Genomic DNA, 13,669 nt, shown 5'->3' with positions numbered 1-13,669 from the left:
TTATATGATATTGTAGTTGTATATAACTGAGTAGAAATAATGTATGAAAGTTGTAGCTAAGTTGTAGATAAGTTGTATAATATATAATTAGTTGTATGAAATTTATTTTTACTATGTATAAATCAGATACAAAATATACAAAAGACATAATGTATAAAAATAGTATTTAAGTGGTATGTTATTATAGTTGTATATAACTGGGTAGAAATAATGTATGAAAGTTGTAGATAAGTTGTAAACACAAGCAGTATAACTTATATTTAAGTGCGCTCTTGTTTTCCTCCTAAAACCTCAAAAATGAAATATATCACTTGACTGAACTGAACTTCCTGAACCTGGTAACATACGTATGAGAGGATTGAGGACACACAGGAGAAGATGAAATATTCTAGCCAAGAGGTTTTGGGTTTTGTTTAGTTATTTGCCCTCCAAGTAATATTGATTCCAAACATAAAAGGAAATAATATATTTTGTTCATAGGCACACAAAAGGAAGTACTATTATGAGTTGGTTACGTTAGTTATTAATATAGAGAGACAAAAAATTCTATTTTCCTCCTTAGAACGAATCTGGGAGATTAAACAGGTGGAAATTAATCCAAGCCCTTGAAATTCCTATTATAATGACTAACTTTATGCTTTTCTTTTCATTTACCCCCTTGATATAAAAATCCAATTTAATCATCCTAATTCACTTTTGTCTCAAAAACAAATAATGGAAGATGACAAGTGAGGAATTTTGCCAAATGTGGCTATTAAAAGAAGTCCAGAAACCACTTCAAATATCACCATAAAAACAACTCATATAACAACAACCTGTACGTTACACTTAAATATAAGTTGTGCAAAGATAGATGAATTGGATGGAGGGAAAATTAGGAAGCTTGTGAGGGATATTTTTATTTTACTAAAATTGGAAACTAAAATCAAGGGATACAGTAGTTGGCTTAAATTGCTGCAACGGTGAAGGATCTGGAGAGAAAAGGGAAAATAGGAGAGAAAAAAGGAAAACGATATAACTAAATCCCTTGATTGAAGGCACTAATAATGGATTGGGAGCATTTTAAGGTGGAATATATATATATTGTAAACAAAATCTGTGCAGGTAGGGTAATTTACTAAACATGAACATTTAGGGTAATAAAGTTTCCAATAGTGTATAGGAATGAAAAAATCCCTATTTTATTTACGGAAAAAGGGCCTAAAATGCCCTTACTATATGAAATAGAACAGGCTAGCCCTCCGTTAAAAGTTGATCTCTACTCTGCCATTGCCGTGAACAAATAGGCTCATATATGTCCTCTATCACTAGCAGATCACTCTTAAATCCACGTGGAATAACATTTCTCATTTTAAAAATCTAAAATTATATATTCCCTAACTAAAAAACTCACCTAGATTAAAAACAAATATCCCTACCCCTTATTTTTCCATACTGCACCCCTGCCTCACCCCCAATCTTTACCTAATATAGTTGTTAGTGTCACGACCTAACTCCACGTTAGGCCGTGATGGCGTCCAGCATCGTTGCTACACAAGCCAACAGTGAACAACTTAGTGATTTTCTATTCTTATTAAGTGATTCCAACAACTGACTTTCCTTAAATTTAAAATATTTGATAAATAAAGGATTTTTAAAGCAACCAAATGCGGAAAACAAACTAAGGAAATCATATCTATAGAAATATAACCCAAAAAAAATCGTAAGTCTATTGATGTGTGCCAAAACCTAGTGTCACAAGTATGTGGACAACTAGTAGAATGTACAAAAGATGGCTATCCTACTGCCTGTAATAGAATAGACAGATACAAGCAAAAGAGAAACTCCGGCATGCTGCTGAACGGCTCGGAAGGGGGCAGTTAACCGTGAAGTCTCGAACCAAGATCAAGTATGCGCGTCGGACGAGTAACTAGATGCACCAGTCTCAGATCCTGTACAATTAAGTACAGAAGCGTAGTATGAGTACATAAACAATATGTACCCAGTAAGTATCTAGTTTAACCTCGAAGAAGTAGTGACGAGGGTCGACTTGACACTCACTAGGGCTAACAATAATATAATTAAATGTTATACTAAGCATGGATTTGCATGAATAATACTAAAAGCTTAAAAACAGGAAAAATGTGAGTCCTTCTTTCATAAATATAAATGCCAAATTCGGTATTATTATTTAACAGTTTATACTTCAAGATATTTAAGCAATATCAACCATGGAGGGTACCAAAGAATTATCATGCGCAAATTATGTCAAGGTCGTACGATCCGATCCAATAAAATACTTAAATTGTGCACTGCCAGAGGGTAGAACGGCGCAAACCATAGATGCATTTATTTATTATCGAGGCGTTCAGCTTGATCCACAAATAATAATTATTTTTTTAGGAAACACAAATTTTTCATTTGCAGTCAAGTATCTCATTCAAATCTTCAAGTAAGCGAATTTAACCTTATGAAATTCTTTTATCAATTTCTAAAATGACTTAAGTGATTATCTTAGCAAATAAGGATGCAAACATTTCAAATATAGCATGATATGGGTCCTAAACTACCTAGACAATAGTATAATAGTAGCTACGTACGGACTCTCGTCACCTCGTACGTACGCAGCTGCCACAAATAGGTACAAACATTTATTTAATTCACCTATGGGATTAATTACCTTTTACAAAGTTAGAAAGGAGACTTACCTCGTCTCAAAGCCTATTTTCCAATTCAAGAATGCGCTCAAACCTCCAAATTCGATGTCAAACGGTTCGAAACTAGTCAAACATTACATAAACTAATCAATTTATGCTCAAAAGTTTATATTTCCACTATTAAAATGATTACCCAACCCAAATTGCAAGATTCTTAAAATTCACCCTCAGGCTCACATGCTCGGATTCCAAAAAATTTCGAAGAAAGTTGTTACCCATAACCTTGGGAACATAAATATATGATTTTCACTAAGTTTCATAATCAATTTCGTGGTCAAATTTCATTTTTATCAAAAACCTAGGTTTTCCTCTAAACCCTTGATTTTCACTAATTTTTTCATGTTAATATACCCATAATCTTAGTATTTAACTCACATTTTGTAGAAATTACTTACCTCCAAAAGCTAGGTGAAAACCCCTCTCAAGAAGCTCCAAAAATCGCCCAAGGAGTGAGTGAAATATGTAAAAATGGTTTAAGTCCCATATTAAATGAACCTCGATGCCTCCAGCTTTTTCGCACCTGCGGTCAAAGGGCCGCATCTGCGCCCTTGCTTTTACGGACAAGAGTCCGATTTTGCAGAAATGGCCTGGGCCGGCAGGCGTCGCACCTGCGGATGGGTACCGCTTCTGCAGAAGGAGGGCCGCACCTGCGAAACCTGGGTTGCCCCTCCTTGGCTGCTTCTGTGCAGCTTGGCTCGCACCTGCGACTGTCCAAGCACAGGTGCGGTTATGATAGATCTGGTGCATTTAGTTGTTGTTCCAAATTCTCAACTTGGTCCGAGCCTTGTCCGATTGGCACTCGGGGCCCCCGGGGCCCTGCCCGACATACCAACAAGTTTGAAATCATAAAACAGACTGGGTCGAACTCTCGGAAGGCCGGAAACAACATTAAAACTAAGAATCACACCCTAAAACCAATTGAGTCAAACTTAAGAAGTTCAAGTTCTTCAATCTACTTCCAATGCGCCGAAACATATTTATGCTACTCGGAATGACACCAAATTTTGCGTGCAAGTCTTAAATGACATTACGGAACTATTCCTAATCTCGGAATTTTGTTTGGACCTCAATATCACCAAAAGCCGCTCCAAATCAAATTTAAAGAACTTTCAAAACTTTCAAGAACCAACTTTCACTATTAGGCGCTGAAACGCTTCCAGGTCATTCAAAACCCGATCCGAACCTACGCCCAAATTTGAAATTATCATACAAACCTATTGGAACCGTCAAATGCCAATTCCGAGATCGCTTACTCAAAATATTGACCGAAGTCAAACTTGGCCTTTTAAGTCATCCTTAAGGAACCAGGTGTTCCGATTTTAACCCAAACTCTTCTAAATTCCAAACTACCTATCCCTGCAAGTCATAAATCAGTAAAAATAAGTACAAATAGTTTTATTTAGGGGAACGGAATTCTAGAAAATAAAACGACCGGTCGGGTCGTTACAGTTAGGTTAATTCAGCCAATTACCAAACCTTTTTCCTCCCATTTTCATCCCAAGACCTTCTCCCTTATTAAAATTGACCATCTGGATGTTTGATTTCTCCCACTAATTGTGTCACATTGTTGATTTTGAGGTGGGTTATAGTTTAGGTTTAATTTTTTTCCATCTTTTCTTAGTTTCTTTTGGAGATATCTATAAGATAATATCGCAATGTTCGAGTAACTCAAAGGGGTCGAATAGGAGGTGTCATTGTGGACTTACTGCCAATTATTTCATGGCGTGGACTCCTTTAAATACTGGGAGAAATTATTTTCAAGTGCCCGAAGCCTGAGATAAGTAAATTTTTTTATTGGTTCTTTTCATTTTTGTTTTATTTATTTTTTATGTTTAGGATGAAAAATACTCCTATTGGAAATAGAAAGATAAAAAGCTTCCTCCTAGAGTTTCAAATCTCATATGCAGTTTAAAGAAGGAAAAAGAAGCTCTAATCCGTGAAAGAAATGCTCTCCAAAGGAAAGTGGCCGATCTTAAGAATGCTATGATGCTCATCGATCATGGAAGAATAGAAGTCTTGGAATTGGAAAGAAATATTTTAATGAAAAAAGTGGCTAATTAGACTACTCAGTTGTACTTGATGCTAAATTTCGAAAAAAGATGTCAATTTTCATATTTATGATATTGGAATGTTTTGTTCTGTTCTTTGGATCAGGGGGATGTTATGTAGTGTTTGTGTTATTGTGGCTTAATTGTTATTTTTTGTTATGTAATGAAGCTTTATGTTTTTGTGCAAGGATTCAATGAAGTCTTTCCCATTCATTTGAATGTTTGTGTTTATAACTTAGTTGATTTGTTGTGATAATTAGTTTGGTATTGTCAAATAAGTGCATAAGTAAACTGGTTTGGAGTTTTGAAGTGTTTGAGAAATGACTATTATAACTGGCTCATATATGCTCTTGTACTATTCGAACAGGGTCTAACTGGCCCTCACATACATCTGTTAGACTAGATTCAAAGAAGAAGAAGTACACACAAAAAGGTGATCAATCAATCACAAAAATGCCATTAACATAAAACTTAACTAGTCATTTAATCAACTAAAAATAAGAATAAACTTCAACATAAAAGTCATTAACAATTAGGTGGTTAACCAACTACAAAAACCATTATTGTGGTTGGTATCAAAAGAGGTTGTCCATCAATAAAACAAAAGTTCAAAACCACCTAAATCTAATGCCATCAAATTCAAAACAAAATAGAAATCAGCATATTTAGTCTTCACAGGGGTTCTTTCCCTTTCTTCCCATCATCTTAATATTCTTTCTCATTTGTTGTTTAAGTTGCTTTAAAGTTATTGTTGCCTTCCCCTTCCAGGTTATCTTGGTTGGTGAATATAGTAATTTGGTTAGTGTGTAAACTCCATTATCATCGCCCATGAAAGGAATCCTCCTGCTTCCATTTGGCTGCATTGAGACTTCCTCACCTTCAACTTAGTTAGTTTCTTAGAAATAATCTTTGGTCTTAATGGTGGATCTTCTTCATCACCTATCAAAAAGTCATATGCAGTGGACTATTATGTTTCATCTTGACTATCGAACATTGATTATTTTGTCTGTTGTGTTCCGGCATCAAGTATTTCATCATCAGGTATTTCATCTTCAAAGATATTGTCTCACCTCCTTTTTACATACCCGAGAGGGTGCAAGGGAGTTTTCTCCAATTAAAGGACAATCGAAACGGGATTTGTTTGTTTGTTTCAGAGTCGCCACTTGGGAATTTTAAGGCGTCCCAAGTCACCGGTTTTAATCCCTGAATCGAGGAGAATATGACTCTGTCTATTTAACAGTCTGCGCACCAGAAATCCGGATAAGGAATTCTGTTAACCCGGGAGAAGGTGTTAGGCATTCCCGAGTTCCGTGGTTCTAGCACGGTCGCTCAACTGTTATATTCGGCTTGATTATTTTGATTTGTAAAATACATTTTTATTGCATGATTTTATTGTTACCGCTTCTATTTATATTTAAAGACCCTTCTTTGAATCGAATCACGCGTACGTATATTCGTGTTATAAATTATATTTTTTTTAAAACATGCGGAGTTGTGTCACGCGCACGTGTACACAATAATATAGATAATATTTTTATTATAATAATTATTTTTGAAATTATGCTTTAATAAAATCAAGAACATTCGCCCTTTTTGTATAATTAAGTAGTGAACCTCACATCTCGGTTTTTTATGAAATTAATAATGATATTCTCCGAGGAATCCCTTTTATTAAATATTCGATCGAAGTTGCGCGAACGCATAATCTGAATTGCTTTTAGAAATATAATCAGGTTACACGAACGTATCCCTAATCACAAAAATATTCTTGATAAGGTTCTCTACAAATTATTATTATGTGTTAACCGCGAGCCTTGTTTTACACATATGAATCATATACCTCAAATTTTAAAGAATTAATGACGTGAAAAAGAAAACAGACAATACGTATCTAAAACTAACATTTTTCGTGGATACAACCTTTGGATGTCCATAAATCGAATCGTGTATAAAATTGGGAAAGAACTTAAAATGGTAAACAAATTAATATTTTCCGCAGAATCTTCATTGTTTCATTTAAGGCGAACTCTTCTTCTATATATCTTTTACATAAAATGCCACGATTCGTTTATAAATCCTATGTCCTTCTCATGTATTTGTTTTAGTCCAAAGTTGCAATGGTTTGGTTAATGTTTGCAATGGAAGATAAGAGTCAAGTTGATAAGAAAGAGAACTATTATACAAATTGATTCAATAAAATTACATCACATGCAATATAGTTGTACGTTTGAACCATTCCTAATATTGTATCAACTCACCTTCCACATATGATTATATATATACTCATCATCATGCCATATATGAACATACAACTTATATCAATCTAAACGAAAATCAGATTTTTTTTACAAGATATACTAATAATGTAATTTATTGATACTTCCATTATACTTTACATTTAGCTAACAATATTACGGGATGTAATTAATGGCCCATTTTATGCCATGTTCCCTACCTTGGTATTTTAATCATGACTTCACTTAATGAAAATTCCGAAATAGATGATATTATTACAACACTTAAACGAATTTTAAGAGGTAACAATTATCTTATATTCATTACGCCAAACGTACTACTATATTAATCAACTGAAACAAAAACCAAATTTTTAACTAATGAACTTGAACGAATGGAAAACAGAATTATAATTCCCGAACTTCATTAATTTGTCATGTTGAAGCTTTTCGTGACATGAATTTACAGATATGTACCTGATATTGGAAGCAAAAGAAAATGAAGATGAGAATCAGCAGCAGTAATAACAGTACAACAGCAACAACTGCCCAGCAACAGTAACAACCCAGTAACAGACCGGTGGAGTAGTAATCCCAAAAACAAAAGCTTTAAGCTTTAAATGAAACAACAACCATTAATACTAATTTCAAACAAAGAAAGAAAGCAGTAGATTTTTAGTTTTTATTTTTATTTTTGAAAGCTTAAATATTTTTCGGAATTTTTCTCTCTTCTATTCTCTGTCCGTTTTTTCTCTCTATCTGTGTGTGTATTTTTTCTCGTATCCCCTCTCTCATTGTCTTGTGTTCAGGACTTCTTCTTATAACTCATCCCATAAACCTTTCAATTAATTAAAATCCATACTTTTTCTCTACCCAACCCATTATCTTTCCACTCATCCCCATTACATTAAATAAACATATCACACCACCCCATTATATTTTGTCCCCCATGCTTCATTTAAAATAATGCAAGATTCCCCCTTTAAATTAAATCTTGTCCCCCCTTTATATTAAACAACTATATCACAACCCACCCCATTTCATTTTGTCCCCCATGCTTCAAATAAACAATTTCAAAATGTACAATTCCTAAACTACCCCTCACGACCTTACTGAAATTACCAAACTACCCCTGAACGTACTACAAATTACCAAACTACCCATCAGCTATAACACATCATTTAATCAAACATAACCAAAATATAGACAATATGATTAATTTCTAACAATGTTCAAACAACAAATTTCATGAACATGATTTCTTCAACATTTCAACAACAAAGCACATGAACATGATTTCAACAACATTTCAACAACAAATCACATGAACACAAATTGAACAACAAAGAACAACTAAAATTTGATTGAACAATATTTTAGCAACAAACAATCCTATTTTCGGATTCAACAACAACAACAAACAAGTATATTTAGATTTCTAAATTCAATAATATTGAACTTAAAATCAACTACTCTAACAACATTACAACAAACAATTCCTATAAACAAGATTATGAGACAAATTCAAGAAATAATCATAAATGATAAACAAAAAATCAAACTATACACATTTCGGATTCAAGATCAAACAAACATAATATGAACATGAATTAAATCTAAAAAACGATGGATTCAAATGATTAAAACCAACATACTTCCCTTATTACAACTAAATTCTTTTAGGCAAATGACAAAACAAAAACCTAAGAAGAAACAATTATGAACTTAAGCTTGAACTTAACAATATTAACAATTTCCGGAAAATACATAAAATACATGAAACAAATTGAAGAAACAATTAATTAAACTTCAATTTGTATCTAACTAATATTAAACTAACAAATATTCATTTAAACAATAATACAAACATGAAATAAACATGAAAACAACTAATTAAACTTCTATTTTGAAATCTGAAAATTAATTTTAACAAAGCACATGAACATGAACAAACTAGAAAAATGATTTCAACGATAAACAACGAACAAAACAAGAATCAAATATTTAACGATTTTAACTTTTAGAAATATAAAAACGAAATATGGACAAAATAAAACTCAAAAACAACTAACCGGAGATGAATCAACGAAGAACTTTGATTGTAAACAAATCTGTCCGAGCCTCGACCAAAGCTCGAACAAATGACGACGAAGACGAAGAGAAGATGAAGCAGCCCGTAGCTACTGCCGCGACGAGCAGCAGCAGCAGTCCGTCCAACACCTGTTGCGACGAGCAGCAGCAGCACGACGTCGAGACAGCAGCAGCGGCGGCGACAGGCAGCAGCAGCGGCGGCGACAAGCAGCAGCAGCGCGGACAGCCATGGACGACGACATGGTCGACGTCGAAGCTCGTCCATGGCTGTGTTCGTTTGGTTGTTTGGTTGAGACAGAAGCAGCAGCGACGGGGCTTCGAACAACAGAAGGAACAAACAACGGGCTGGTCGACGCACAAGCAGAAGCAACTGGTGGCGACGACGGACTGTTTTGCCGGAGAAGATGAAGCTCGACCAAACGACGACGAACTAGAGCAACAATGGTGGACGAAGAAGATGAAGTGCTTGGGCAGCAGCTGTTTAGACGATGAGGATGTGTCGAAGAAGAAGGTAAAGGGCAGCCATGGATGCTTGGTTGGAGCTTTGGAGGAAGAAGAAGAAGATAGGAGAGGGGGGCGGATGGTTTAGATTTTAGGGTTTTCTTCTTTTAGTTTTTGTTTTGTTTTGTAAAATGTAAGACAAAGGGGTTTGGGTCTTTTGGGTTATGGACTGGGTCGACCCAGTTCGAAATGGACTGGGTCGTAGGGAAGATTGGGCCATTTTTTGGGCCTATGGCTTGAAATCGAAGAAGAGGCCCAATTCCGACTTTCTTTATATTTTCGCTCTTTTTTCTTCTTTTATTTCTCTAAAACTAAATTATAAAAATACTTAAACTATTATTAAGAATTAAATTAAGTTATAAAAGCGCAAATTAACTCCCAATAACAATTAACGCACAATTAAGTAATAATTAAGCATAAAATTGTATATTTGGACATTAAATGCTAAAAATGCAAACGATGTCTATTTTTGTAATTTTTAATTTTTGTAAAACAAATTTAATTACTAACAACTGTAGAATTAAATCCTACATGCAAAATGCGACATATTTTTGTATTTTTTATTAATTTATCAAATAAACACGCACAGACAAATACAAATAATTATTCAAAATATCACAAAATTGCACACCAAAGAAAAATCATTTTATTTTTGGATTTTTTGGGAGTAATTCTCATATTGGGCAAAAATCACGTGCTTACAGCTGCCCCTCTTTGCCCGAAGACACGAAGGGTTTTCGTGCAAAGATAAAGCGAGCGATTTTTTGCCCATCCGAGTACTCCGTGTGAAGCATTTTTTTGAAAAAGATTTGATCGAACCTTTGCTTCAAAGGTTTCCTACATATCCTGGGCTAAACAGGAATCAGGTCAATGTAGTTCGGGAAGTTTTGGTAGCTGGGACTACCGGGGAACTGCATTGTTACTGTTGTTGCATGCTATTACCACTGCTTACCGATCTCCTTGTTACACCATGCTTAAAAGAAAACAAGAAGCTAGGCTAGAGTACAATTTGTTTTTGTTGCCTTGCTTCCTTGTCTGCTTGCATTTCCTCCGGTGCTTTTCTTCTTTTGACACATGTACTTGAGTTTGTGCTGTGACCTCTTGTTGCAACCTTCTGTTTCCCGGTGCCGGGGAATTTTATTGTTTCCTGCTGGGGATTCCTATTGTAACCCTCTGTTTTATTGTCCTCTGACTTGATCTTGAAATGTATGCCTCTGTTATCTGGGCGGGCTCCCAACTTCAATACTTGAAAATTAAAGACTTGAAATGTATGCCTCTGTTATTTGGGCGGGCTCCCAACTTCAATGCTTGAAATATAAAGACTGAAATGTATGCCTCTGTTGTCTGGGCGGGCTCCCAACTTCAACAACTGAAATGTAAAGACTGATATGTATGCCTCTGTTATCTGGGCGGGCTCCCAACATCAATAACAACTTTAGAAATAAACGTCATTCCTCTCTTCAGGCGGGCTCCTGACTTCAACCAATACATTGCCATTCCTTTCTTTAGGTTGGCAATATTTCAACAACTTTTAAAAAAAACGCATTTCCTCTCTTCAGGCGGGCTCCTGACTTCAACAACAACTTTGAAAATAATCGTCATTCCTCTCTTCAGGTGGGCTCCTGACTTTAACCGATACATTGCCATTCCTTTCTTTAGGTTGGCAAGATTTCAACAACTTTTAAAAATGCCTTTCCTCTCTTCAGGCAGGCTCCTGACTTCAACAACAACTTTGAAAATTATCGTCATTCCTCTCTTCAGGCGGGCTCCTTACTTCAACCAATACATCGCCATTCCTTTCTTTAGGTTGGCAAGATTTCAACAACTTTTAAAAATGCCTTTCCTCTCTTCAGGCGGGCTCCTGACAACAACTTTGAAAATAATCGCCATTCCTCTCTTCAGGCGGGCTCCTGACTTCAAACCATACATCGCCATTCCTTTCTTTAGGTTGGCAAGATTTCAACAACTTTTAAAAACGCCTTTCCTCTCTTCAGGCGGGCTCCTGACAACAACTTTGAAAATAATCGCCATTCCTCTCTTCAGGCGGGCTCCTGACTTCAAACAATACATCGCCATTCCTTTCTTTAGGTTGGCAAGATTTCAACAACTTTTAAAAATGCCTTTCCTCTCTTCAGGCGGGCTCCTGACAACAACTTTGAAAATAATCGCCATTCCTCTCTTCAGGCGGGCTCCTGACTTCAAACCATACATCGCCATTCCTTTTAGGTTGGCAAGATTTCAACAACTTTTTAAAAATGCCTTTCCTCTCTTCAGGCGGGCTCCTGACAACAACTTTGAAAATAATCGTCATTCCTCTCTTCAGGCGGGCTCCTGACTTCAAACAATACATCGCCATTCCTTTCTTTAGGTTGGCAAGATTTCAACAACTTTTAAAAATGCCTTTCCTCTCTTCAGGCGGGCTCCTGACAACAACTTTGAAAATAATCGCCATTCCTCTCTTCAGGCGGGCTCCTGACTTCAAACCATACATCGCCATTCCTTTCTTTAGGTTGGCAAGATTTCAACAACTTTTAAAAATGCCTTTCCTCTCTTCAGGCGGGCTCCTGACAACAACTTTGAAAATAATCGTCATTCCTCTCTTCAGGCGGGCTCCTGACTTCAAACAATACATCGCCATTCCTTTCTTTAGGTTGGCAAGATTTCAACAACTTTTAAAAATGCCTTTCCTCTCTTCAGGCGGGCTCCTGACAACAACTTTGAAAATAATCGCCATTCCTCTCTTCAGGCGGGCTCCTGACTTCAAACCATACATCGCCATTCCTTTCTTTTAGGTTGGCAAGATTTCAACAACTTTTTAAAACGCCTTTCCTCTCTTCAGGCGGGCTCCTGACTTCAACACCAACTTTGAAAATAATCGTCATTCCTCTCTTCAGGCGGGCTCCTGACAACAACTTTGAAAATAATCGCCATTCCTCTCTTCAGGCGGGCTCCTGACTTCAACCAATATATCGTCATTCTGTTCTTCAGGGGGGCTCCTGACTTCTTCCCAAGATTTTGACTCTAGGAGATAAATCGTCAGACTAGGTCCATTTTGTTGTGATCTTAGGAGAAAGATTCATCCGACTAAGATTTTATTATATTATCTTGGGAGAAAAATTTCATCAGACCAAGATTTTGACTCTAGGAGATAAATCGTCAGACTAGGTCCATTTTGTTGTGATCTTAGGAGAAAGATTCATCCGACTAAGATTTTATTATATTATCTTGGGAGAAAAATTTCATCAGACCAAGATTTTGACTCTAGGAGATAAATCGTCAGACTAGGTCCATTTTGTTGTGATCTTAGGAGAAAGATTCATCCGACTAAGATTTTATTATATTATCTTGGGAGAAAAATTTCATCAGACCAAGATTTTGACTCTAGGAGATAAATCGTCAGACTAGGTCCATTTTGTTGTGATCTTAGGAGAAAGATTCATCCGACTAAGATTTTATTATATTATCTTGGGAGAAAAATTTCATCAGACCAAGATTTTGACTCTAGGAGATAAATCGTCAGACTAGGTCCATTTTGTTGTGATCTTAGGAGAAAGATTCATCCGACTAAGATTTTATTATATTATCTTGGGAGAAAAATTTCATCAGACCAAGATTTTGACTCTAGGAGATAAATCGTCAGACTAGGTCCATTTTGTTGTGATCTTAGGAGAAAGATTCATCTGACTAAGATTTTATTATATTATCTTGGGAGAAAAATTTCATCAGACCAAGATTTCTATCTTAGGAGAAAATTCATCGGACTAAGATTTGATATCTTATCTTGGGAGAAAAATTTCATCGGACCAAGATTGTATCGGGAGGGAAGTTCATCAGATTAGGACTTTTTATCCTAAGAGGAAAATGTAAAGATCAATGATTTGAGAAACTTACCTTCGTAATTTCTTCTTTTCTTTTCTCCTTCCTTCGCTCTGCTTTGTTCTTGCTTGCTGGGGATAATACCACTGTGGGAGTCTCCTTTCTTCCCCTCCTCCATTCTTTATATATTTTTTTTTTCAACACTGCTGGGGATAAAAGGGTTATCTTTTTGGATAACGTTGTTGAGGATAACGGTGCTGGGGAATTTTATCCCTTCAAATCG

The sequence above is a fragment of the Nicotiana sylvestris genome, chromosome 9, assembly GCF_000393655.2.
Source record: "Nicotiana sylvestris chromosome 9, ASM39365v2, whole genome shotgun sequence".
Lineage (NCBI taxonomy): Eukaryota > Viridiplantae > Streptophyta > Magnoliopsida > Solanales > Solanaceae > Nicotiana > Nicotiana sylvestris.
Note: the sequence above shows the minus strand (reverse complement) of the source record.